The sequence below is a fragment of the Schistocerca gregaria genome, chromosome 4, assembly GCF_023897955.1.
Source record: "Schistocerca gregaria isolate iqSchGreg1 chromosome 4, iqSchGreg1.2, whole genome shotgun sequence".
Taxonomy (NCBI): Eukaryota; Metazoa; Arthropoda; class Insecta; order Orthoptera; family Acrididae; genus Schistocerca; species Schistocerca gregaria.
The window spans coordinates 223,237,681-223,262,864 of record NC_064923.1 but is presented as its reverse complement, the minus strand read 5'-3'; the positions used below and the strand labels follow the sequence as shown (position 1 = coordinate 223,262,864).

General features: G+C 38.8%; 2 long non-coding RNA genes across 3 annotated transcripts in view; one reads left to right on the top strand and one right to left on the bottom strand.

The window, feature by feature from the left end:
• The window catches only part of LOC126267557 (uncharacterized), a 319,893-nt gene that overhangs the window by 177,800 nt on the left and 116,909 nt on the right, over positions 1-25,184 (top strand). The gene's annotated exons all lie outside the window — the stretch shown is intronic.
• LOC126267559 (uncharacterized) lies at positions 11,484-14,847 on the bottom strand. The gene is made up of 2 exons (XR_007549027.1): positions 14,723-14,847; positions 11,484-12,192 (listed from the first exon to the last, which is right to left on the bottom strand). It is a non-coding gene; the product is annotated as an uncharacterized LOC126267559 (long non-coding RNA).

The following is a 25,184-nucleotide window of genomic DNA, read 5'->3' as shown; positions in this document are numbered from 1 at the left end:
CAGATTCCCTTGCGATTTGAAGTGAACTAATACAAGGATCTCGAACTACAGTGGCAACAGTACCAATTTCCGTTCCCTCGTTAGTAACTTTTCTTTGCCCAACATGTTACCGATGAGTTAAAGATCCAATTTTATCAATTTATCATACACATATTTAAATGTGCGGCATGCCGGGTGAGTACGTTTAGAATATATAAGGCTCTCTCACTCAATTTCGTTGGCATTCTCCGTAAATGAGAAGCATATCGACTTGTTCTTAGAAGGAATGCATCATTCACATTCGCTTGATTCGACGACACTAGTCTTACCGTTACTATTAATGTTGTATTCCGAAACCGTCGTATGATGTTTGCATATTAATGGCTTAAGTCAGGGGAATGCAGTAGGTGGTATAGCATTTAGCTCTCTTTGTATTGGGATGTACCGATTCCTTTGCCGGATATACTTAGGATACATAAGTCCAGACTACCCACCAGTATAAGGAATCAGCTGATATATATATATAAATGATAAGGATATAGACTCATTTATGACTACGCTTGATCATATTGATATAATTGAGGAGGACAATAAAAGGGCAAGAGAAATGTCATATCAAAGAAGAGCAATAGAAGCGAATCCGAGCTGCAACTCTAATGGGAATGGCAGTAATGGTAGCAGTAACAATAATCATAACCAACTACACTCTCCGAGGAGACTTAGAAATGGACAAAATGCAAACAATAATTATTACCATAATGGAAACTTTAGTATTTTACGAACAATGGGAATTTTAATCGATATAATCCAATGTATGAAAACACAAGACAGTTCTACCAACACCAGCAGAACAACAACAATAATTACACGAATCAAGCAAGACAATATAGAACGAATTCACCACAACAACCGATAATCACAGAAGTAGCTGAAGAGACAAATACCAATCGGACCAACAATCAGTCAAACTAAACATGACCGCATCGTGCCCCGGAGGAGCGGTCAGGGGATGTGTTAGGGGCTAAACAGTAAAATTACAGTTGTTAAGATACAATGATGGTGAGCTGTTGACTGAAGAGTTAACAAAGGTTTTAATAACGTGTCATAATGACAGATCGAGTGTTCCGGTATCGGAAGTATTTGTTGAAATAGAGGAAGTTCCAACGAATGTGATATTAGACACCGCCGCTTCCGACAATGTCATCTCAGGCGCTCTTTTTAGGAGAACTATTAGGAAGAAGAAGATACCAATTTTGCCTGTACAGAACTGCAAAATCATCGGAGCTGTTGGAGCACGCTCTCCCAATATCAAAATACAAACACAATTAGAGATGAAAATGGGAAATGTAGCAATAAAATGCACTTTCCTTGTAGTGGAGAAGTTATTTGTGGACTGTATTCTTGGTATTGGGAGTATGCAGGAGTACGGTTGTCAGATTGATTTTTTGGAAGGAATAGTTAAATTTACATTAAATGGAGAAGAGAAAGCACTGGATTTAAATAGAAAGGAAACGGTGAATGAGAAATCTTGTCGCGGTGCCATAATTCAATTAATTGACACTACAAACGGTCGTTGGAAGGAGCTTTCAAAGGATTTGATACAACAGGAGGACTTTAACCAAACAACAATGATAAAACCTAGTGAATCAAATCAGCTTACCGGAGAACAAAGGCAGCAGCTTCATTATTTGTTAGAGGCATATGAAGAGATTTTTGATGAGAAACCTGGAATTATTAAAGGGTATATTTGTCACCTACAAGTGAAGCCACATCAGACTTACTGTTACACGCACTATTCGATCCCTTGGCGTTTAAAACAATCCGTTCAAAGGGAGATAAATAGAATGTTTGAATGGAACTTGATTGAGACATCAACTAGTCCATATTGTTCTCCGCTCTTAGTCGTTCCAAAACCTGGAGGCAGCGTAAGATTAGTTCTGGATGCGAGAGAAATTAATAAAATAATATGGAGAAAAGGTTTCATTGAGGCAACACATTCATTCCTCGAAACTGATGAACATAAAGAAATGGAGTCTTATTTATACCGGGTCATATGTTATTGTAAATATACCAAATCCTGGATCATAGTTGTTGGCTTATCCTGAATCGAAAAGAATAAAGGGATTATCCCCCATAATGATATTAAGAAATTTTTTGAAGGATCGTAGATCTGTGATAGAGAAGAATTTAGAGTGGAATTTGACTATTAGTCGAATGTTTATATAAATATCAAGATGTTTATGTTGTCTAGAGGGTAAGAGACAGTGAGATTTCTCCTGTGATAGGTTAAGAGACAGTGAGATTACTCCTGTGATAGGTTAAGAGACAGTGAGATTACTTCTGTGATAGGTTAAGAGACAGTGAGAGTACTCCTGTGATAGGTTAAGAGACAGTGAGATTACTTCTGTGATAGGTTAAGAGACAGTGACATTACCCCTGTGATAGGTTAAGAGACAGTGAGATTACTCCTGTGATAGTTTAGCACAAAATTTTAAGGTAGGTAGAAGAATTTGTTAATTACTAGGGTTTGTAAGTGTGGACTATGAGCAGAAGTCATAGTGATATACAATGAAAGAGCATATACAAGACACGGCACTTATGTGAGAGGTGCGGGATATGTAGTTAAATACGCTGTGTGTATGATGGACGCTGTTCGCGCGAGAAAACAAATGAACTGTGAAATGAAGCAACAGTCGATAATTACACTGCTGCGAACAATTGAAGAAACTGTCTCGTTGCGAAAGAGAGATAATTATTATAATTTTTAGATTTTTCATTATGCCTTCTCTACCAGGAGAATTAATTTAAGGATTTTAATTAACATTTTAAGAATAGCAGTTTGTGTGTTTCATATTATGGACATAATTGTTGAAATATATTTCCATAAATATTCATGAGAAGATGAAGAAGATTCTGCGAGTGGATGATTTGTAAAATGAACATACGTCATCATTAATGATATTTATTTGCAGGTGGATCTATAAATCAATTAATTATAAGAATAATGAAAATTTTTCAGAGAATTTATTCTAGAAATTATTCCTTTTGTGGAGTCAGTGTCATATGCCGATGTTTAAAATTTTTATCAGGTGTAAACTTAAATTTTATCCATAATTTCGTAATTGAAAGCAAACCTCGGACAGATTCAATGCTCTACTTCCACCTGCACTATAACAAAACCAAGATTAGAAAAAAAATTTTTTTTTGAGAAGAATACATTCGATATGAAATACTACAAAATTTAAATGCCCATAGTCTATTTGGCAATGTTTTGGACAATCAGCAGTTGTAATGCAAAACAACTCTGGTATTGAGGACTGATGGATGTTCCAGTCTAGTACAGATGGAAGAATATAAGAATCCACTCCGATTTTGAGTTCAACGATGAAATATGAACTTCGTTGCCTTAATCCATTCTCTTCCAGGGATTTATTCAGTCAGAACCTTTTCTTATTCCACTTCAAACCTGTTCCATGTTCACGTCCCTGACCATCTGTTCCTTAGATCATCTTGCTGTTTCTGCTGCACATTACCAGCTTCTGTCCTGTACTATAAGCCATCGCCAGCCCTCCGTGCCGCCTCCACCAAACGCCGTGCGTCGCCCACCCGCTGTCCGTACCCGCTATCCATCGACTTCACAACGAGATCGACGGCTACATCGTCGAAAGAAGAATTTTGAAATATATTTTTTTCGGAGCAATATTGTAAAATTTTTTTGGCTATGAGGCACTTTTCCTTCGGTCTAATCTATGGAGCTTCTATACATTTCAAAATTACAGGATTTAGGCTTTCCTATCTTCTTTAATACCTGAGCTGGGGTCTATTCTTCCGGGTTTTCCACGGTTTCCCTGCGAAGGCCATTTCACAAATGGGTAGACCTTTTTCGTAATTACACCAATCTACATATTCCCTGGTTATGTACTCGGGGTGCGGGTATACCCCGGTACATGTGACAGCTACAGCTTAGGTATTCTCGTAACTTACTGTCTTAAAATATTACCCACACTCTCTATAGTAAAATTCTATTAACTCAAAATATTCCTCTTTTGAATAAACAACCGAACAAATTCTTCCTGTTAGTTCGCAAAGTGTATTATCATTAACTTTGCTCGCTGCGAGGGGCAATTTTAATATCTCTTTATATTCGATGAATTATTCTGATACAATTCTACCCTTGAATGACGTTTACTAATTTTCTATCTTCATACTCGCAGAATCCATGGGCAAAATAGTTTCATACAATAGCTATGCCATGGGCGCATAATTATTCTTTGTAGCTCTCTCTCTGGTGGTTGTTAGAAAAAAGGCTTCCGAGATTGTCTTCGTGCCGATTTTGTTTCAGCGTCACAGCTGGTGTTAATAGATGTCTCGGCTCATACATTGTTGTGGTAACTGAGGCGCAAAAACAGAGTCTTCTATAAACCCCCACAAGAAATAATCAAGTTAGGTAATGTCAGGCTGAATCAATTGGTCCAGTCCGGTCGATACATCGTTCAGTAATTAAAAATTGCAGCACTTCCACATGCCGTTGTGGCATCTGTGTTGTTCATACCATCGTCCAATGCTCTGCGTTGTAGGAGGATCCACACTATACCGAGTACGAAAGTCACGCTGCACAGTTAGTACTGACCCGCACTGCGCAAAACGTGTATCTCAAAATTCTTTCTGTTGCTCCGACACCATTTGTACTACAACTGAAGTGGGCGCAGACTGCTGCTATCTAGCGGGAACAATGTAAAACTTGAGAGTTTGCTGTTGCCAACTATGTTGCTCACGCACATAGCTCAAATAACGTAACATTATTTTTTTTTAATCGGATGACTCTTTTTGATACACGCTGTATTTGTGCTAATCAAAGTTACAATAATTGGATGTTGTTATTGTGGTCAGTACTGTGAACGACGATTGACATTCAGAACAAAGGCATAGAGAGAGGACTGCACTGAGGCATTCCCTGACCGAGAATATCCAGCGGCTTCAGCCGTCAATCGACCAGTAGGGGGCAATATTAATGTTTACCAATCGCACAACACGAACAAACAATAAGAACAATCCCTTGTTCACAGCCTGTGCAACAGTTTTTAATAAAAATTGAGAAGCTTGGGGGGACGACAATCAGTAGGTGTTAAACGGACATGATGCTTTGGAATGAGAACAAGTTTTCTCATCTTGAAGCTCACACACACACCTCTCCCTCATGAAATCTCGTTTGAAATGGAAGTAAAAGTAGAATCCAAGAGAGACCACAAATATAAATAAAATTCTTTCGTGAGGCCGTCCGGATCAGTGGATTTGTAGGAGGCGGAATTAGCAACAAAATCAAACATTTCATCCTCCTGAAATTCAGCTAAGCATTTTGGTCTGGCGTAAACATCCTACAGAGTGCTGCGTACTGGGGTTCGGTTGTCTTCGTAGTGTTATCACATTAGCACAGTTCAGTCCCCAGGCTCACAGGCTTCATGCCTGCTCCTTATCCTTTTGCCCCGTCTTAGAAGATACTATGTAGGTGGTGCAAAGTGGAATGAAAGAAATCAACACTAAATACCTATCACATAGAAGCCGCAAAGCTCAAGTTAAAAAGGAATTCCTGTAAGTTCATGATAAATTCGGGGCATTCTACCTGATATGTTTATGAAGTTACGTTGAGTATTTATTTCCAGTAAGACACATGAAATGGCTCTCCAGTCCATATTTACGTCTCCACTAATATTGTCTCTGCAAGTTTACAGTTATAAAGATGTGTTACACATAGTCACATGAAAGAAGCCAGAAACTGCCAAGTTAGACCCGACTACTATCCACCGTCTAAACAGTCACTGACCCACATGAAGCAAGTTCAACGTTCCATCTATTCAGTGGTCTTCCTTTATACAAGTGCTCGGCATACTATTCCAAAACATGCCTTGCGGATAGTCTGAGTTCGACAAGAATATTTTACGTGCGGAAAGCACATAAAATTACCAAACGTTCACAAAAATCTTTCCCAACCAAGCCATATTCTGTTAGCAGTATGTGAAACGATTTTACGTCTCTAGTTCTTCACTTTCATTACAATTTGAGAAGGACGATCTGACACGATGTGTTCCGTACAGAGGTTCGGAAGCGACTCCCCTAGACAGAGCACCTCTCTCTCCGTGCAGAAAGTTGTCAGTGCTGATTGGCTGATGATGTACTTGCTACATGATTCTCTCCACAAAGTCCTCTCTTATTAAATCTCAGTTTAGAAAGTAATTTTACGTAGGCAAAACTTCAGTTTATTACGCCTGCAGTATATTTAATTATAAACCATACAAGAGTGAAATGATTCTAAAATTAAATAACAAACTTATTCCATTCCGAACTTACTTTCTGGTCGCCCTTTTGCAAGACAATGCTTACTCAGACATATGTCACATGACTCATGGTTCTTCCCAGGAATTTTAAACGCGGTTTCGATTTCAGATTGATCTGCACAAAATAAAATATTTCTCTTTGATAGGCGTCATGTATAATTTTTTGTATATGAATTTTTGGTAACTGAATCGATTGTTAGCGATCAGCGATGTGGTAAGCTGTATCGCAGAAGTTAAGTGAGTATTTTTGAGCTTCGCGACATTGTTTAGCTTAGTAGAGAGAGAGTGGAAGTTTAGCAATGTTGGAGTTAGGCTGATAATATTAAGCAGTGTTAGTGAGGGAGCTATGTCAATATTATTATTCAAATTTCATGTCTAAATTTATCATTTTATTCAATTGACATGATTATGAAACTGATTTGGGAAGGAAGAAATCTAATGGAACATCAGGTAAATAAAATAATGATGTTAACTTTTTCACTATTGTTGCGCAATCTAACTCACTTGGTTATTGTACTGAAAGTTGTTAGATTAGAGAGACAGGAAAGTGCATTGTTTGTATGTTAAGAAGTTCATTAAATTTAAAATATGCCTTGAGCACTTTTTCACAGTGTATAAAGAACTTAGTGTTGTCATTCATGCGCATATTTCATTTTCTTACCAACCTTCCTTTTACAACTTTTTTAATGGATCAACGAACCAAATATGTTCGATAAACTGTTCGATTTTCAATTAACAGGGAACGCATTGCACCTCTCGAGTGTCTCTGTGTAGATACAGTAATTTGTAGCTTCAGCAAAGCGGCGCGAAAGACAGAGCAGTACTGCAACGCGTTATCCAGATTTGCGCAGAATAGAGGTAAGAAGAAAAGATTATGATTCCTTTTTATTTATCCAATCTGGTCCAACTTATGTTATTCAGAGACAGTTTTTGTGATCAAATTTTTCAAATACAATTACTCTAGGTTTCACCACCAAGTTAATTATTGAGGCATTTTACACTGTTTAAAATTCTTGCAGTCATTTTACTGACTTTTACATTATGATGACTTCCATTTTCATTACGACAATTACTTATCTGAATGCAGAGTCATGTCAGTATCAAGAGTGTCTACAATGCTCGTGACCTGAATATCCGGTTGCAAAGACACAACGTCCTGCATTATTACGACAGAAATATGATTAGAATTAGTTGCAACAGAATAATCAGCAAAGGCGTTGTTGCTGTACGTTGAATTTTGCAAATCAGATTATTGCGAATTCATCGTAGTGCGTGATTATTACTGTGCAGCTTGTCTTTCACATTACGATAGCACAATTTCATTACAACAGTTCATTTATAATCACAGCTTAGGCTTAATGATCAGAAACAGAGCACTTGAGTCGTATTTTTATCTATTCACATAACTTTCATCTTATTTTTATTATTTAAAGAGAACGTCAACTTGGCGATGCCCTCGTACAGTACGAGCGAAGTAGGAATATTTTTAGAAACAATCAGAAATTTAATACTGCTTTGTCTTACTTTAATTTTTATTGTACTTTAGCATAACGCATAATTTGCTAATACTGTGTTTTGCCTTTCAGCTTTGACATTATTGTTCTCAACGTTGTCTTTTACACCTGTGCTTTGTATTTATATTTCCCTATTATCATACCGTGAATTCGTTTGACAGTAAATCACGCACTACGATGAATTCGCAAAAATGTGATTTGCAAAATGCTACGGACAGCAACAACGCCTTTGCTGATTATTCTCTTGCAACTAATACTAATAATATTTCTGTCGTAATAATGCAGGACGTTGTGTCTTTGCAACCGGATAGTCAGGTCACGAGCATGTAAACACTCTTGATACTGACATGACTCTACATTCAGATAATAATGTTTGTAATACAATTATAAACAGTCGACCAGTTGCAATGGATAAAGAATTCTTTACCTAGGTTTCGACAAATATAAATTTGTCTTCTTCAGAAAGTGGCAATTTTACATTAGTAAGGACTAATGTACCATCGCCGTTTTTACAAATGTCGGCATAGATCCATTTGTCAGAAATGAAATACAGCCCTAAAATTAGGGTTTGTCACGTAAATATAAATTAGTACATGGATCTTGCAGAGCGCACAACCGACACTGAGTTCGACTAGAATGTTTCACATGCGGCTACCTTTCACACGAAAGCACATAAAATTACCAAACGTTGTGTTGGTTGTGAGCTCTGTAAGATTCATGTACTAATTTATATTTACGTGAGAAACCCTAATTCTAGGGCTATATTTCATTTTTGACAAATGGATCCGTGCCGACATTTGAAAAACGGAGATGGTACATTAGTCCTTACTAATGATCATTTGCCACCTTCTGAAGAAGGCAGGTTTATATTTGTCGAAACCTAGGTAAAGAATTCTTTATCCATTGCAACTGGTCGGCTGTTTATAATCTTATTACGTGGAACCGTTGCTGTTTTGCAGCTACGTTTAAATAATGTTTGTGGTAAATTTGATATTTTGTTGTCAGAGAGTACTAATATCACACACATGAATATGAAAGATTCACTACCTTTGTAAAAAACCGATACCCAGCCTTTACGATATTTTTCCAACAGAACTGTTAAGCAACAGCTTCATTTCACTACACACAGTATTATTTTATCACCGAAATATCAGTTCGATCATTTGTTGAAGTTCTTAGGTGAAATGCAAAAAAAAAAAATTAATGAACATTTTGATGAACAATCCACTCGTTTTGACGAACTTCAAAACGGTAACGCGTCCCTTACAATTTGAAGAACTTAATGATAAATATTCCAAAAATCATGTATCTCTTACAGAACGTTTTGATGCACAGGCTACTCATTTAGAAGAGCTTAATCACAAATTTAAAGAGCATAAAAAATATTTAGATGCGCTCCATGAATCAGAAAGCACTCTATGATGAATTAAAGGACAATCACAAAGCTTTAACAGATCGTGTAACTGATATTGCAACATCTCGTTTAAGCGAACTAACTACAGTCAATAAACAATATTAATAAATGTCTGTCAAACAGTGAAGCAGCAGTTGATGAACAATTTAATAGCATTTCTGAAACTCAGGGGCAAGACAGGGCCCAATTTTTTGCTAAAATTAGAAAGTGGGTACCTAGTGAAATTGTTATCGCTCAGCTAAAAAAAAAAAAAAAAAAAAAAAAAAAAAGACACGTAGTCATGCTATGACACAACAGGTACACTTAACTGACACTGAAGAGTTTCAGTCACTTGAAAACTTTCGACTGGGACGGGTACAAAATGGTTCAAATGGCTCTGAGCACTATGCGACTTAACTTCTGAGGTCATCAGTCGCCTAGAACTTAGAATTAATTAATCCTAACTAACATAAGGACATCACACACATCCGTGACCGAGGCAGGATTCGAACCTGCGACAGTAGCGGTCACACGGTTCCAGACTGGAGCACCTAGAATCGCACGGCCGCAACGGCCGGCCTAGAGGTGCAGTTCTCATGCCTAGAACTGTATAATTAGGAATTTCACTATAGCTTCAGAAATTAGAGTGGAAAATTTGTACTCAAACAGTGATCGTTTTCATATTGTAGGACGTGGCGGATATAGAAGACATGAATATTGTCATTTCTTATAATTTTAATACGATAATGTATATACCTCCGGCAAGTTCCGAAACCAACAGACCGTCGGTCTTTGATGATGCTTTCTCCCTCTACAGTTCTGAAATAGAAACGGTGCTTTGACCGCTGCTGCTTGCTTAAAGCCTTCAGTGTTTACCGACGTCAGGAAAAGCGTACGTTTCTTCTAGGTTCCGGTGGATCAAACCCTTGATGTAAAACAGATCTCCTCTACCTTCCGTAGTGAGACGTCTTCGGAATTCGGGGAACAAACACATTCTGCTAAATTAAGAACACTGACACTTACACTATGAAATTACTAACAGCAATCTGAAAACTTTCTGGGTATTCAAGATAGACGTACTTGCCTTCCTATACTCCTACACTAAAGCTGAGGGATTAGAGCTATGTCAGCAACTAGGACATTAGAGATTAAATTAAGGTTCATCAGTGTGTAATAGCCAGTGTCATATTTACACTCAGTTTTTAACTATGAGGTTCTTTTCTTGGAAACAAATGCAAAACATTTTCAAACTAAAGTAAGTGTCCATGGAAATAATAGCCAAATGGAGAAATCGGACTCAAGGCAGGACCTGTTTACATCATTCGGGATTTTAACTACAAAATTTGAGAACAGTTACCAATCTGTTATCCACATCAGAAATGACCTAATTAATTCCTAAATATTAAACTCCCTCTCCAGTCACGGAACATGATACAAACTGAATAAGTCAAAACAGCCATTCGTACCATGGAATAAAATTCTACAAAAATTCCTAGGAGATTTAAAAAATTACAAAAATATATTTGTTTTAAAAAGTTATATGCAATGTAGTATTGTTTGCACAACACATAGGAGTATGGTAGATTGCGTAAAATATAATAAGAGGAATAATAAATGGAACTTGTGTCATTTGACGTAACGCTTTAGCACTAGGATTACTTTCTTTTAACTTTCTGTTTTCTGGAAAACCTTACTTCCAAACCTCTACACCTTGTCCTGTTCTAAGTTCAACATATGACTCATTATGGAGGAATACTGACTCATTAGCACACATCGTGCTAAGTATATCCATCTAAAACGTTAATAAATACGTTTTTCTCATATTTTCTTGAATTTTCTATGCGTTAACACAAAGCTGTTCGTGGCAGATGTGAAGTTTACATTTTAACAAAGATGGAAAATAAATTTTATTAACAGTTATGAGTTAATCGGTTAACTGAAAACTAGTATTGAGTTGATCAGGAGTAGCTTTGCTACAAATCGTTATTTCCTGTAGGTTGTAATAATCTGCCTATCAATCATTTGTTTCTCCCACAGTATGGTTTGGATTTGAAATAAATGAATGTCTCCAGAGGAGTAATTAATTGTGACACAGGAGTAATTTGGTGTAGTGGTGTAGTGTTGTTCTTAAAAACAGAATATATCTGGAACCAAAGAGCGTAATGAAACGAAATTAATTTCAAAGGACTTTTGACATAGAAAGGAAGCCAGGTTAACGGATATACTCAAGTTTGCGAAGATTTATTGCATACAATTCCTTTATTGTATATAAAGAATAACCTAAATTGAATCTTTTACAATGCGTCTTCAGATCACAAACGGAAAAAAGGATTTGCATTAAAATAATACATTCTTAAATAAACATAGACCAATGTATTGCACCAACAGATCTGGAGATAACGGTATAAACAGTAGCTCCTCAAGAACTTATCGACTAATTGATCAATGGGTGTGGGATAAGATATACAAACTTAGTAAACATTACTTTCAGATTAATCCAATCTCTTTTACATTATTATACTATGAATTTTTTCCCCAAAGTGGCACTAAAAGTGTCCAGTTTGTTACACGCAGAATGCAGAACAACAAATCTGTGAGAGTAGCAGGACACAGAAACAACAAAACACTTGCATGTTCTGAAGTAGTTCAATTAAAACACTGTCATTGCTAATCCTTTGGATAAAAATAGTCAATAAATACTCAAATATACATGGACTCATGATCGTTATCACTCTAAGCCTCTCAGTCTCTTATCCTTCAATGACCAAGGAGCCGTCACTTGTTCTCAATGGTAGTCGTGGTGGTGCCCGTGGTGTGGGTGGTGCCTATGGTGTGGACGGTGCCAGTCATGGTGGTGATGTCCGTGTCCATAGTCGTGGCCACCACCCCTGTGGTGATGACGTGGGTCAGCTACCGGGTTCGCCTTCAGCGTCGCGAAACACAGCGCCAGTGTCAGCAGCACAGCCAAGACCACCTGTTGGAGAACAAGGGGCTCCTGTCAGCTTCAGATGCTTTTGTGCTCAGCCCCAGCAGAACCTGATACCAGAACCAATTGTATCTGTTTCGTTCTAGGCACAAATCAACAAAAGGTCCTAGTCGCAGTATGTTAGAGAGTTTACAGACGAAAGATTGTTATTGCAATCTTTATTTTAAGCTGCTGAAGAAACATGTTTCAAATTCTAAAAATCTGTGTATGTTTGATCTGTAAATCTCATCACTAGGAAATTACAGTCAGTTTACGCATTCCTACTGATTAAACTTTTTCAGCAATTATTTACTGCGTCAGTACCTTGATACAACGATTTTTCATCATATATTGCCAATGAGTTCAGTTGGGATCGTCACTGAAACACTACAGGATTTACAGAACCTAATAAAAAGAATAAAAGGTAACTTCCGTAATATCTGTCGAGCTAAAGAAACAACGCAGAAACTTCCCATTGTACATTACTGCACTAGTTTCGTACGAGGCAGTGGTCGTGAAATTATGAAATGAGGCTGCTGCTGGTGACGTAAGAACATGTAACGGATGAATCCTGTATGCGTGTGTTGTGGTAATAGCGTTTACTGTAGCGATCTAGTCCTGCTCTTGTCCTACGACTCACATTGAGTAATGGTACAGGCGTTTCGGATCCACAAATATGAAGCAAGAACAACCGGTCTTTAGTGCCGATCTCAGAGGCGGTTGTTTGACGGGTAGACGGCAGTGTTCTTGATTAAGCAGCAGAAATCTATTTGATTACAGTACAGAGCGACTCTAAGATACAGAACTGTAGTTTCAATTTTTCTGGATGTTACTCTTAATAGGACGTAACCCATTTAATACTACGTCAAAGAAATATATAGTATTGTAACACGAGGTAAATACGGTTCGAGGGGCACTTGGAAAAAGTACATCGCATTCAGCAGGGCGACAGATGACGAATATCCTGAGTGGTACATATTGTGTGGATAATACTTGTGCTTAAACTGCTGAATTTGTCAAAGGCTGATCGAAATAATCTGCTTACGATTATCTCGTCGCACAGCCAAATGGTGTACACATTCTTAGGCGGAAACAGATGATTAAGGAGTTGAATAAGTCAGTTTCTTTGAGATACAGTTTCGAAAATTTTAAGTTCTATTAGTTTCTATGAGCTCTACTACACAGATGACACTCATGTTACATCTATCATATTAGTTGTTTCTGCACAGTGGTTATTAACAGCCAGAAACAAGCGCAACACCTACATGAACTTATAATTTCAATTAAGACACTCGCATTCGGGAGGACGACGGTTCAATCCCGTCTCCAGCCATCCTGATTTAGGTTTTCCGTGATTTCCCTAAATCGTTTCAGGCAAATGCCGGGATGGTTCCTTTGAAAGGGCACGACCGATTTCCTTCCCAATCCTTCCCTAACCTGAGCTCCGTCTCTAATGACCTCGTTGTCGACGGGACGTTAAACACTAACCACCACCACCACAATTAAGACACTCATTTCACAATGGAGGCCATTAAAGAAGAGATGTGTGTTTCAGTGAAAAGTGTAGTTAATTACTGTCACCCATTCTAGTCTCTCTTAGTGGACGACAGGTAGAATTAAAAACAAAGACAACGTAGAGTCAGAGTTAGAGGACGAGCGGTATGATTGGGAGGAGCACGAATTAGATCCCGGGCCATCCAGCTACCTCCACTTCTATTTCACCGAGGCCATTTTCAGGAGTGCTGCTTTGAAGAGAACAGAGCCAGTTTCTTTCCCGCAGGCTTACCTAATGCGAATATGTGCACCTTCTCTAATGACGAGACGACGTAGAGGCGCTTTTTTCAGTATTTATATACAGTCGAAAATAAAATAAAATGCGAAAAAATTTATTTTTTTATGCTATGACAATATGCCTAGCAAACAATTACCAAATATTTTAGTGTAACAGACCATAACTCGAATCGGATACTACTGTAGGTATAATCTCTCTCTGTCTTATAATGGCTATGTTTGTGTCAGCGTTCACATCACATACTACTACAAACACACCAAAGTATGATAAAAACGAAAACAAACGGATTCGACGTGAATATCTGCCGAATTTATGTAATTTACATGCAAGTGTGTTTTTCTAATTGTGTCTTCACAAGTAACATAGAAATTGTCAGATCACACGATGTCTTTCGGACGGAAGGCTGAACGCCTCCAGAATTTTAAAAAAATATCGCAGCACGAAAAAACCAGGCTGTTTAAAAATGAGTGTAAAAGTACGTGAATCGTAAGCTCCATTATGAGACACAGACAAGTGTCATACATTCCTACACAGTATGCGTATTTGCAAAGAGAATATTCTGTAAAGTAAAACAGAATGGAAAACATTTTAAATGAAGAACTATTACTACAGAAAAAAAAAAATTCAGCTACACGAAAATTTAGACATACACTCAGTACAGTCAAAATATATGTTAATATTTGCTTAGTTGTAACCAGCTGGTATAAGTTAGAAACATTAAGAGAGCAGTGGACAGTAAACGCTCACCAATTGCCTGTTCATGTCGCCGCCGTCACTGTGTTCTCGTTCGCCAACCGCGACAGAAGTGTCTGAATAGTGGCAGCCTACCCTTCCAAATATACTGGCAGCTCTTGCGGAAACTGTTAGGTAAGAGCGAGAGCAACAGCAGTTGGGGAAGTACTGCAGACGAACACTGCTTCACTTACTGACATCAGGCCCTCGCGACTGTCGCACATAGATGACGTACGTACCTGAGGCCGTGCAAGAAACTGTTACTCACGCAAACCTAAAGCAAAGATACCGCTCGATCTGCGTCCCACCCTAGCATTGTATGGCAAAATCGCCTTTGAGCCTCTGGAGAAACAATATCTTAGATGTAACCCTTGTTTTTTGTAGAAGCTGGAATATTATTAACTTTTTTCTGTTATTATTATTTTAGTCCCCAGTCTTCTGATTTGATGCGTCCCGCTACGAATTTTTGGTTTGCGTCAACCCCTTCAATTCAGAGTAGCACTTGCACACTACATCCTGAATTATTTGATTGACGTATTCAAATTTCTGTCTTCACGTAGTATTATTACCCTCTATAGGTCCCTTTAATATGGCTTCCCCACTGTCCACGATTCACTAAATATAGAATGCTGTGCTTCAAAATTATGTTGTCAGAAATTTCATTTCCTAATTATGGAGATAGTTTGATACCTGGAATTCCCTCTTTGCCATAAAATACCTTAAAAAGAGTCGATAGCTATGCTGAGAAAATCTGCTACATAACTATGCAGAAAAAATACAGAATGTAATCGTATCCTGTACGCTCTTCTCCAGCTTACGGCTTCAATATGTTTTTCGCTAGTATTTAAAATTATTGAAAACTCAGTGGAGTGAGCGCAAGTCTTAATATTAACTGTCATCTCGTTAATCCGACACGATTTAGTTTGAAAGTTTTCCCGTTACACAATTGAGATCTCACTTGAAGTGACAAAGTTTTGTGTTTTACGGACGTCTATTCCTAGAGGTTATCTCCCTTGAAGTGACAAAGTCTCGTGTTTTACGGACGTCTATTCCTAGAGGTTATCTCCCTTAATTGCTCTCCGTTGGACTTCAATTAGTCCTCATCTCTGCTTCTTCAATTACTAAACCTCCAGTTTTCTTTTTAAACTGCCAGTATCTCTCTCTCTCTCTCTCTCTCTCTCTCTCTCTCTCTCTCTCTCAACGAATACCGGAAAATGTTTTGAGGAATGCCTCCTTGTCGTCAGTCCTTTCTGAGTACCTATGTTATTAAAAATCACATGTTTGGAAGAGTTTCCTCTTTCTGTTGTGAGCCTTGTCTTCGCCTCTGCAAAGCGCTTGGTTCATCACTGTATGTTTGGCTACATATTGAACTCCTGCTTTCTTTTCTGTCACTCCACAAATGTGCTGTTTCCTCCCACACGGAAGAGGGTTATCGAAATATTTAATTATGACTGCTCAAATAATGTATTTCTCATGTTATACACCATGAAATGAATTTAATAAGTAGAAACTAAATGATATCAGATATCAAATTAGTTTCAAATGGCAGTTGTTGGTCTACCGTTTATTCTGGAATACGTTCCGTCGTGTGTTCGACCGGTATAAATATGTAGTAAACTTTCTCAGCTTCATTTTTGAACTAGCTATTATTTTTAAAACATTTGATGCTGAATGCTATGGGACTGTCCACCTCTCGTTGATTATTAAGTAGCGAAGTTGTATGTAGTGTATATTTTCTGCTCTGCAACTCTGCTAACTGGAATTTTGGTTATTTTTGGTTTTATTTAAATCGTAGTCTTGGCCATATTCTCTTTGAACAGGTAACCAGGTATCATCGTCTGTATTACACGAAAATAGAAATAAGTATGTCCCCGAATTTGTTAAAGATGAACGTACATACGGCAAACAGGTAACCTTATTGCCTCAAGCAGCGACATAGGGAACGCACAATGTTTAACTGGATGGTTTAAATTTAAATGTGATACTTCAACAATAGGCTAACGTTTCAAATCTTGACGCTAGTTGCACTGGCGGAAATAACTGTTTATTGATAGTAATTAAATATCAAAAACCGTAGCGAAAAATGGCATTCACACATTTGAAAGTTACATAGATCATTATTTTAGTAAAATGCTCAAAGAAAACGTAGTTCAGTTGTTAAGATCTGAACATAAATAACCATGAACAAAACACAGATAAAATAAACTGATTTGTAAAACATATTCGCACCAATGTAATTTGCCCTGAAAGTACAAAAAATTTGAATTAAAATGGATATAAGAGGAATTTAGTTTTGATGGCTGTGCAGGAAAAGTTGAATAACGGCTATGATACGGCTAGTGCCGACGATGTGTTCACCATTTCCAGTCTTAATACTATTTTTCAACGTATCGAGTGATAAATTTTCCGTTTGGGTGTAATAGTTTCATCTTCGTGTTTCTCTAATTCTGAAATACCATTGTTACCATTATTTTTACTCCTATTAATCTGGTGGTGGCCATACTGGATAGTGGTTATCAAGCTAAATGAAATAAAATGTGACAAAATCCGAATTCTAAGATTTATTAAGGTATCACGGTCACCAACCTCCTGCAGAGATACAAGTGTCCTCAACTCACGTTCACTGTTAGTGTTTTAAAAATCTGTAGTAACTGCAAAAGCAAGGCGACAGATTAGTACTGTCACACAACACACACACACACACACACACACACACACACACACACACACACACACATACACACACACACATAAACAGGCGTATGTATCGTAGACATGGCCATATTTTATTTGAACAGGTAACGAGGTATCATCGTATGTATAACTCGAAAATAGCAATAAGTATGTCCCCGAATTTGTTAAAAATGTACGTAGGGAAGACCCTTTGCAACGTAAGTGTCGTGGCGAGATGTAAAAGGTGTATTTTGACGGTCGAACTGGACGGCAACTACGTGTGTACGTTACGGAGTATGTGGCTAGGCGTAGAGCGGTACACCTCGACGGTGCTAAGAGAGGCAATTAATTGGAACCTGCTTTAGAAAGCATTTTCGCCTCGGATGTGGATGTGACTACTATTTAGTGTTCTCGGCAAAAAGGAATGGCTCTAATATGTTGGAAATCCGACGCCAAGAAGAGAGTTTATACAGCATTCGAGCATCAAGAACCGTGAGTACAGTTAGCCACCATGTCACTTGCCACCGAAACTTCGCCACTGCTTTACTAACTTCATACATACAGCTATGTATATGGGCATGGACCAGCTAAATTGTGTGTGGTTCTAATAATAATCCAAATGTTAGAAATCCGTGGTAGCGTTCTCGCTTCCCGCGCCTGGGTTCGATTCCCGGCGGGGCCAAAGATTTTCTCTGCCTCGTGATGACTGGGTGTTGTGTGCTGTCCTTAGGTTAGTTAGGTTTAAGTAGTTCTAAGTTCTAGGGGACTGATGACCATAGATGTTAAGTCCCATAGTGCTCAGAGCGATTTGAACCATTTTTTTTTTTTGTTAGAAATCCGTGTCAGGAAATATTTTTTTCTAGCCTCATCACGAACTTATGCAGGGTCCTCACCAAAGTGCTACTCTGGTAGCAAGGTACCTGAAAAAAAACAACAATGCTTGTACAGTTCAGGTAGCAGAAATGCTTTTCAATAGAACTGACCCTTGGTTAACCATTCCCCAAGTTATGCGGACAGCATGGAGAGAAGCGAAGAAGCAAGTAACATCGACGCCACGCCCTCTTCTAATCTCGTACCGTCCGATCCGCTACTCCACATCCAAACCCTTCTATTTGTGATGTTCTATTCAATAGATTTTTTTCCAGTTGGCGGATATCAGTTCCTCCTTTCTGAGCTTTCGTGAGCTGAAAATATTTGTCTATGTGAAAACGGGTGACAAAAATGTAGATGGTGAACTAAATTTAAACCTGAGAAAATGGCTGCGTCGATGAAAACCCGCATGTAGGCGCTGAAAAACTTAGATGGTGGGTACTTCGCCGAAGTGTTAATAAAAAATTTTCTGTTTTATCTACACCCATACTCCACAAGCCACTGATGGTGTGTGGCAGAGGGTACCTTGAGTACCGCTATCGGTTTTCCCTTCTGTTCCAGTCCCGTATTGTTCGTGGAAAGAAAGATTGTCGGTATGCCTCTTTGTGGGCTCTTTCTGATTTTATCCTCATGGTCTCTTCGCAAGATATACGTAGGAGGGAGCAATATACTGATTGATTCCTCGGTGAAGGTATGGTCTCGAAACTTCAACAGAAGCCCGTACCGAGCCACTGAGCCTCTCTGTTGCAGAGTCTTCCACTGGAGTTTAAAAACTCGTTTCCTTTTTCGTCCTCGTAGGGGTTTAATTTCCTAAAATCATCAAAATTTCCTTTTTCTATGAAATATTTCATCTCCTATTTCACCCCCTTAACGGCGGAATTTCAAAAATCTCTTTTTCATGACGGCTGCAGTATAAGATAAGCACCATCTCCAAATTTCAGGATTCTACATTTAGCGGTAGAGGCTTATCTTACTAGGGGTAAGATAGATACTGCCTACAGGAAAATTAAAGAGACCTTTGGAGAAAAGAGAACCACTTGTATCAATATCAAGAGCTCAGATGGAAACCCAGTTCTAAGCAAAGAAGGAAAAGCAGAAAGATGGAAGGAGTATATAGAGGGTCTTTATAAGGGCTATGTACTTGAGGACAGTATTATGGAAATGGAATAGGATGTAGATGGAGATGAAATGGGAGATATGATACTGCGTGAAGAATTTGACAGAGCACTGAAAGACCTGAGTCGAAACAAGGCCCCGGGAATAGACAACATTCCATTGGAACTACTGACAGCCTTGGGAGAGCTAGTCCTGACGAAATTCTACCATCTGATGAGCAAGATGTACGAGACAGGTGAAATACCCTCAGACTTCAAGAAGAGTATAATAACTCCAATCCCAAAGAAAAAGGTGTTGACAGATGTGAAAATTACCGAATTATCAGTTTAATAAGTCACAGCTGCAAAATACTAACGCGAATTCTTTACAGACGAATATCAAAACTGGTAGAAGCCGACTTCGGCGAAGATCAGTTTGGATTCCGCAGAAATGTAGGAACACGTGAGACAATACTGACCCTACGATTTATCTTACAAAATAGATTAAGGAAAGGCAAACCTACATTTCTAGCATTTGTAGACTTAGAGAAAGCTTTTGACAATGTTGACTGGAATACTCTCGTTCTAATTCTAAATGTGGCAGGTGTAAAATACAGGGAACGAAAGGCTATTTACAGTTTGTACAGAAACCAGATGACAGTTACAAGAGTAACAAAAAATGGTTCAAATGGCTCTGAGAACTATGGGACTCAACATCTGTGGTCATCAGTCCCCTAGAACTTAGAACTACTTAAACCTAACTAACCTAAGGACATTACACACATCCATGCCCGAGGCAGGATTCGAACCTGCGACAGTAGCAGTCGCGCGGCTCCGGACTGAGCGCCTAGAACCGCTAGACCACCGCGGTCGACCAGTTATAAGAGTCGAGGGGCATGAAAGGGAAGCAGCGGTTGGGAAGGGAGTGAGACAGGGTTGTAGCCTCTCCCCGATGTTATTCAATCTGTATGTTGAGCAAGCAGTAAAGGAAACAAAAGAAAAATTCGGAGTAGGTATTAAAGTCCATGGATAAGAAACAAAAACGTTGAGGTTCGCCGATGACATTCTAATTCTGTCAGAGACAGCAAAGGACCTGGAAGAGCAGTTGAACGGAATGGACAGTGTCTTGAAAGGAGGATGTAAGATTAACATTAACAAAAGTAAAACGAGAATAATGGAATTTAGTCGAATTGAGTCGGGTGATGGTGAGGGAATTAGATTAGGAAATGAGACACTTAAAGTAGTAAAGGAGTTTTGCTATTTGGGGAGCAAAATAACTGATGATGGTCGAAGTAGAGAGGATATAAAATGCAGACTGGCATTGGCAAGGAAAGCGTTTCTGAAGAAGAGAAATTTTTAACATGGAGTATAGATTTATGTATTAGGAAGTCGTTTCTGGAGGTATTTGTATGGAGTGTAGCCATGTATGGAAGTGAAACATGGACGATAAATCGTTTGGACAAGAAGAGAATAGAAGCTTTCGAAATGTGGTGCTACAGAAGAATGCTGAAGGTTAGAGGGGTAGATCACGTAACTAATGAGGGGGTATTGCTTAGAATAGGGGAGAAGAGGAGTTTGTGGCACAACTTGACAAGAAGAAGGGACCGGTTGGTAGGACATATTATGAGGCATCAAGGGATCACCAATTTAGTACTGGACGGCAGCGTGGAGGGTAAAAATCGTAGAGGGAGACCAAGAGATGAATACACCAAGCAGATTCAGAAGGATGTAGGTTGCAGTAGGTACTGGGAGATGAAGAAGTTTGCACAGGATAGAGTAGCATGGAGAGCTGCATCAAACCAGTGTCAGGACTGAAGACAACAACAACAACAACAACATTTAGCGGTTTGCGCTGGACAGTGGTGAGTCAGTCAGTCACGATATTGTCTTTCATATATAGAGATATCAAAATGTATGCCCGCAATCTTTGATGGACATTTTACTGAAACAACAAATGAACTCAGGTGTAGATTAGCAAAGTACAGTGGTACACCAAAGGTTATAAACTGAGTGCTAAAAGCCAAAATTAAAACTCAATATTAATGCAAGTCTTTCAGCAAGTTCATTGAAGTGAATAGTCACACAAAACTATACACAAGAACATACATGGCATGTATACCAGCTAACTTGAAAGACGCAAAAAACAACATGTCACTGTTTTTGGAAATTGAATTCCTAAAGGAGTGAAGTAGGGGGTGAATCATTTTATGAAAATACTTCGTTGCGAAATCATTTTTAAAGTAATATCTTTGAAAATTGGCGTTTGGCTTCTCGTTTAGAGATGAGAAATACGTGTTTCTCTGTTTGTGGAAATTCAGCCCTGAAGTTGTTTAAATAGTATCATACTGATTCACTGACACATCATACATAGCTCAGGCGGATTCGCTAATGGTAGAAACTTGAATTTTGGAGAGGTTGTGGATCTAGTACTGTACGCATCATTTAAGAATGGATTTTCCGAAATTCCACTCCTAAGTGGTGAAATAACGGATGAAATGCGTTTTGAAAGTCCGTCGCTAATAAGGAATGTTTGAAGCTAGAACTACGAAAAATGGCATTTGGTTTCTGAGTGAGGCAATAAAAAATACGTGCTTCAGCATTTCGGAAAACTCAACAACTCTGGGGGGAAATAGCATGTGGAAGTTTTTTGGAAATAAATAATAAATAAAGAGCCACTAAAGGATTTTTAAGGCTACATTTACAAGTAGTATTCGACTTCTTGTTCAGAAACAAAAAAATACGCCTTTCAGTCTTTCTGGAAATTTAACACATAAGTGAGTGGAGTGGAGGATGAAAATTTATAAGAAAACATTTAGCTACATTTACAAAATTTTAGAGCTAAATTTATGAAAATTGGTATTTCACTTCTGGGTTGGATGTGAAGATATATTTGTTAATGGGAGGAAAGTTCCTATGGAAATATCTTTACAACAACGCAAAAGGCATGACTAACAAAAACTTGGGCCTCTAGCTACCAGAATCGCTTTTTGGTCAGAAGTACATTCGGAAAGCCGGCCAGAGTGGCTGAGCGGTTCTAGTCGCTACAGCTTGGAACCTCGCGACCACTACGGTCGCAGGTTCGAATCCTGCTTCGGGCATGGATGTGTGTGATGTCCTTAGGTTAGTTAGTTTTGAGTAGTTCTAACTTCTAGGGTCTGATGACCACAGCAGTTAAATCCCATAGTCCTCAGAGCCATTTGAACCATTTTTTAGATTAGGAAATAGCGTGAAAAAGTTAGAAAGAGCTGCAGTTCGTGAACAACATAAAAATTTTATTCAATGTAAACAAAAAGCCTGTGCAAGTCATATGGTCTGCGGGAGCAAAGCAGCGGGCGCTAAGCTAGTGTCCAATAAAACACAACGCAGTTCGAAGTATAATGGTCAACAGAGCAACGTCGCTCAGACATAGCATCGACCTGTAGTAGCTTCAGATGACCATCACTGTAATGTTCTCAGTGAGTTGTAATCCAATCGCCCAGATCAGTGACAATGGTAAGGGGACAGCTCACACCCTTTTCTGGTGAATCCAAGACCTCCATCTGCGCACTGTATTCCCCACACGACATCGATGTAACGACAGGCCGACAGCCTGTACCCGCTGCTCGTTTCTCCACAACATCCACACGGCCTCCGTCCTCCGTCATGACACCGAGAAGAGGCAGATGGAGGAACAGCCTGGAGTCGGTGTGCACAGCTCAAAGCTGCCCTCCCTGCTCAGCGGTCGCGGCCACAGTTTAAATGCACAGGCCGGCCACGTGCACTCACACTTGGTTGTGGGCAGACTCGTGCACGAGGCGACGCACCAGCCAACGCTGGTCGACTTCCACCTCGGCCACACACTACCAACGCCACAGCGTACTCGCGGCAGACCTCTTTGATACCGATTGCCAGGGGCGTGCGGCACGGCTCAGTATGAATATTTGCAGAGTCACCCACGATCTAGTGATCCACGCTGGATTTTGGATTTTGTGGAGGTATATCTCCCTTAAATCTGTTAGAACAACTGGAGATATCAATCCACAAAATCAAAAAACCAGAATCGTTGTTAAATGAGCAAACAGATTTCGCAAGCCATAGCTATTTCAGTAATTTTAAGCATCTGTTCGAAAGTTATTTCCTGCATAAGTCAGTTGTTTCTTGCATATGTCAATTGTTTAATAATTATATCCATAGCACTATGAAAAATCCATCTTTGAGCACAAAATGTACAAAAACATCTGTGAGGTGTTTAGAAACATGTGCTTGCGAATGTCCCTCTTGAATAAAGTGATATGCTTGAAAACGATGGAGGAAAAAGCATATACTGTTACTAGAACGTTAAAAACGCTTTTCTTGAATTATTTGACAAGTTTACGCTATTCATCGTTTCCCCTATTTCACACATATTTTCCGTGTCTGACCTAAGAAGATCGTAACCTAACATCAAAGCTTTTCATGACAGGAATACGCATTTCATCTCATTCAAGAGAACAAAAAAATTATGTATGAAGACGAATTACACCTGAAGATAGACCCACAGGGTCCGAAATGCATCGTGTACTAAATAAAACACGAAACGTTGTGACTGAAGGCGTTTTTTATTTCATACGTCGAGTGTATTGAGTACATTCACGATTTAAGCTGCAAAATATGGGTAAAATTAAAGCCATACTAAAAATTGTGTGTCTATTTCTCTTTCTGAATGTCTTATACTTATGGTTAAAAGCTTCCTTTATGTAATACAAGAACTTCTCCTCTGTTGAAACCAGTTACCTTTCTTCATGACTTAACAGTTTCTGGAAACTGCTTCATGTGTACTGCAAACTGAAGTTTACCATTCCTCATAATTAAACAATTAAAGTAAAATAAATGCAAAGTGAAATTTCCTCTAAGTCTACAAGGTGTTACAAAAAGGTACGGCCAAACTTTCAGAAAACATTCCGCACACACAAATAAATAAAAGATGTTATGTGGACATGTGTCCGGAAACGCTTAATTTCCATGTTGGAGCTCATTTTAGTTTCGTCAGTATGTACTATACTTCCTCGATTCACCGCCATGATTTCATACGGGATACTCTACCTGTGCTGCTAGAGCAAGTGCCTTTACAAGTACGACACAACATGTGGTTCATGCACGATGGAGCTCCTGGACGCTGCAGTCGAATTGTTCGTACGCTTCTCAACAACAAATTCGGTGACCGATGGATTAGCAGAGGCGGACCAATTCCATGGCCTCCATGCTCTCCTGGCCTCAAACCTCTTTACTTTCATTTATGTAGAGACTCTACGTGCTCGTATTGTGGACGGCTGTGATACAATACGCCATTCTCCAGCGCTGCATCTGCGCATCAGGGATTCCATGCGACGGAGGGTGGCTGCATGTATCCTCGCTAACGGAGGACATTTTGAACATTTCCTGTAACAAAGTGTTTGAAGTCACGCTGGTGCGTTCTGTTGCTGTGTGTTTCCATTCCACGATTAATGTGATTTGAAGAGAAGTAATAAAATGAGGTCTAACATGGAAAGTAAGCTTTTCTGGATACATGTCCACATAACATATTTTCTTTCATTGTGGGTGAGGAATGTTTCCTGAAAGTTTGGCCGTACTTTTTTGTAACACTCTGTATATGTATTCAAAATTAAATGCATCTGTGACAAATAAACTTCGCATATGCATGTGTCTTAGGTAACAGTTACCTCATTGCTTCCTCATTTTCAATGAAACGACGCCCGACGAAGTGAGTTTCTTTTGAACTATAAACGCAGAGCGGAATAAACAAAATGAGTGCACTTACAGAACTATCTTCACCTCCCTATTATGTCATGATTTGTAATACTGGTCCAACTGACTGACAGCAG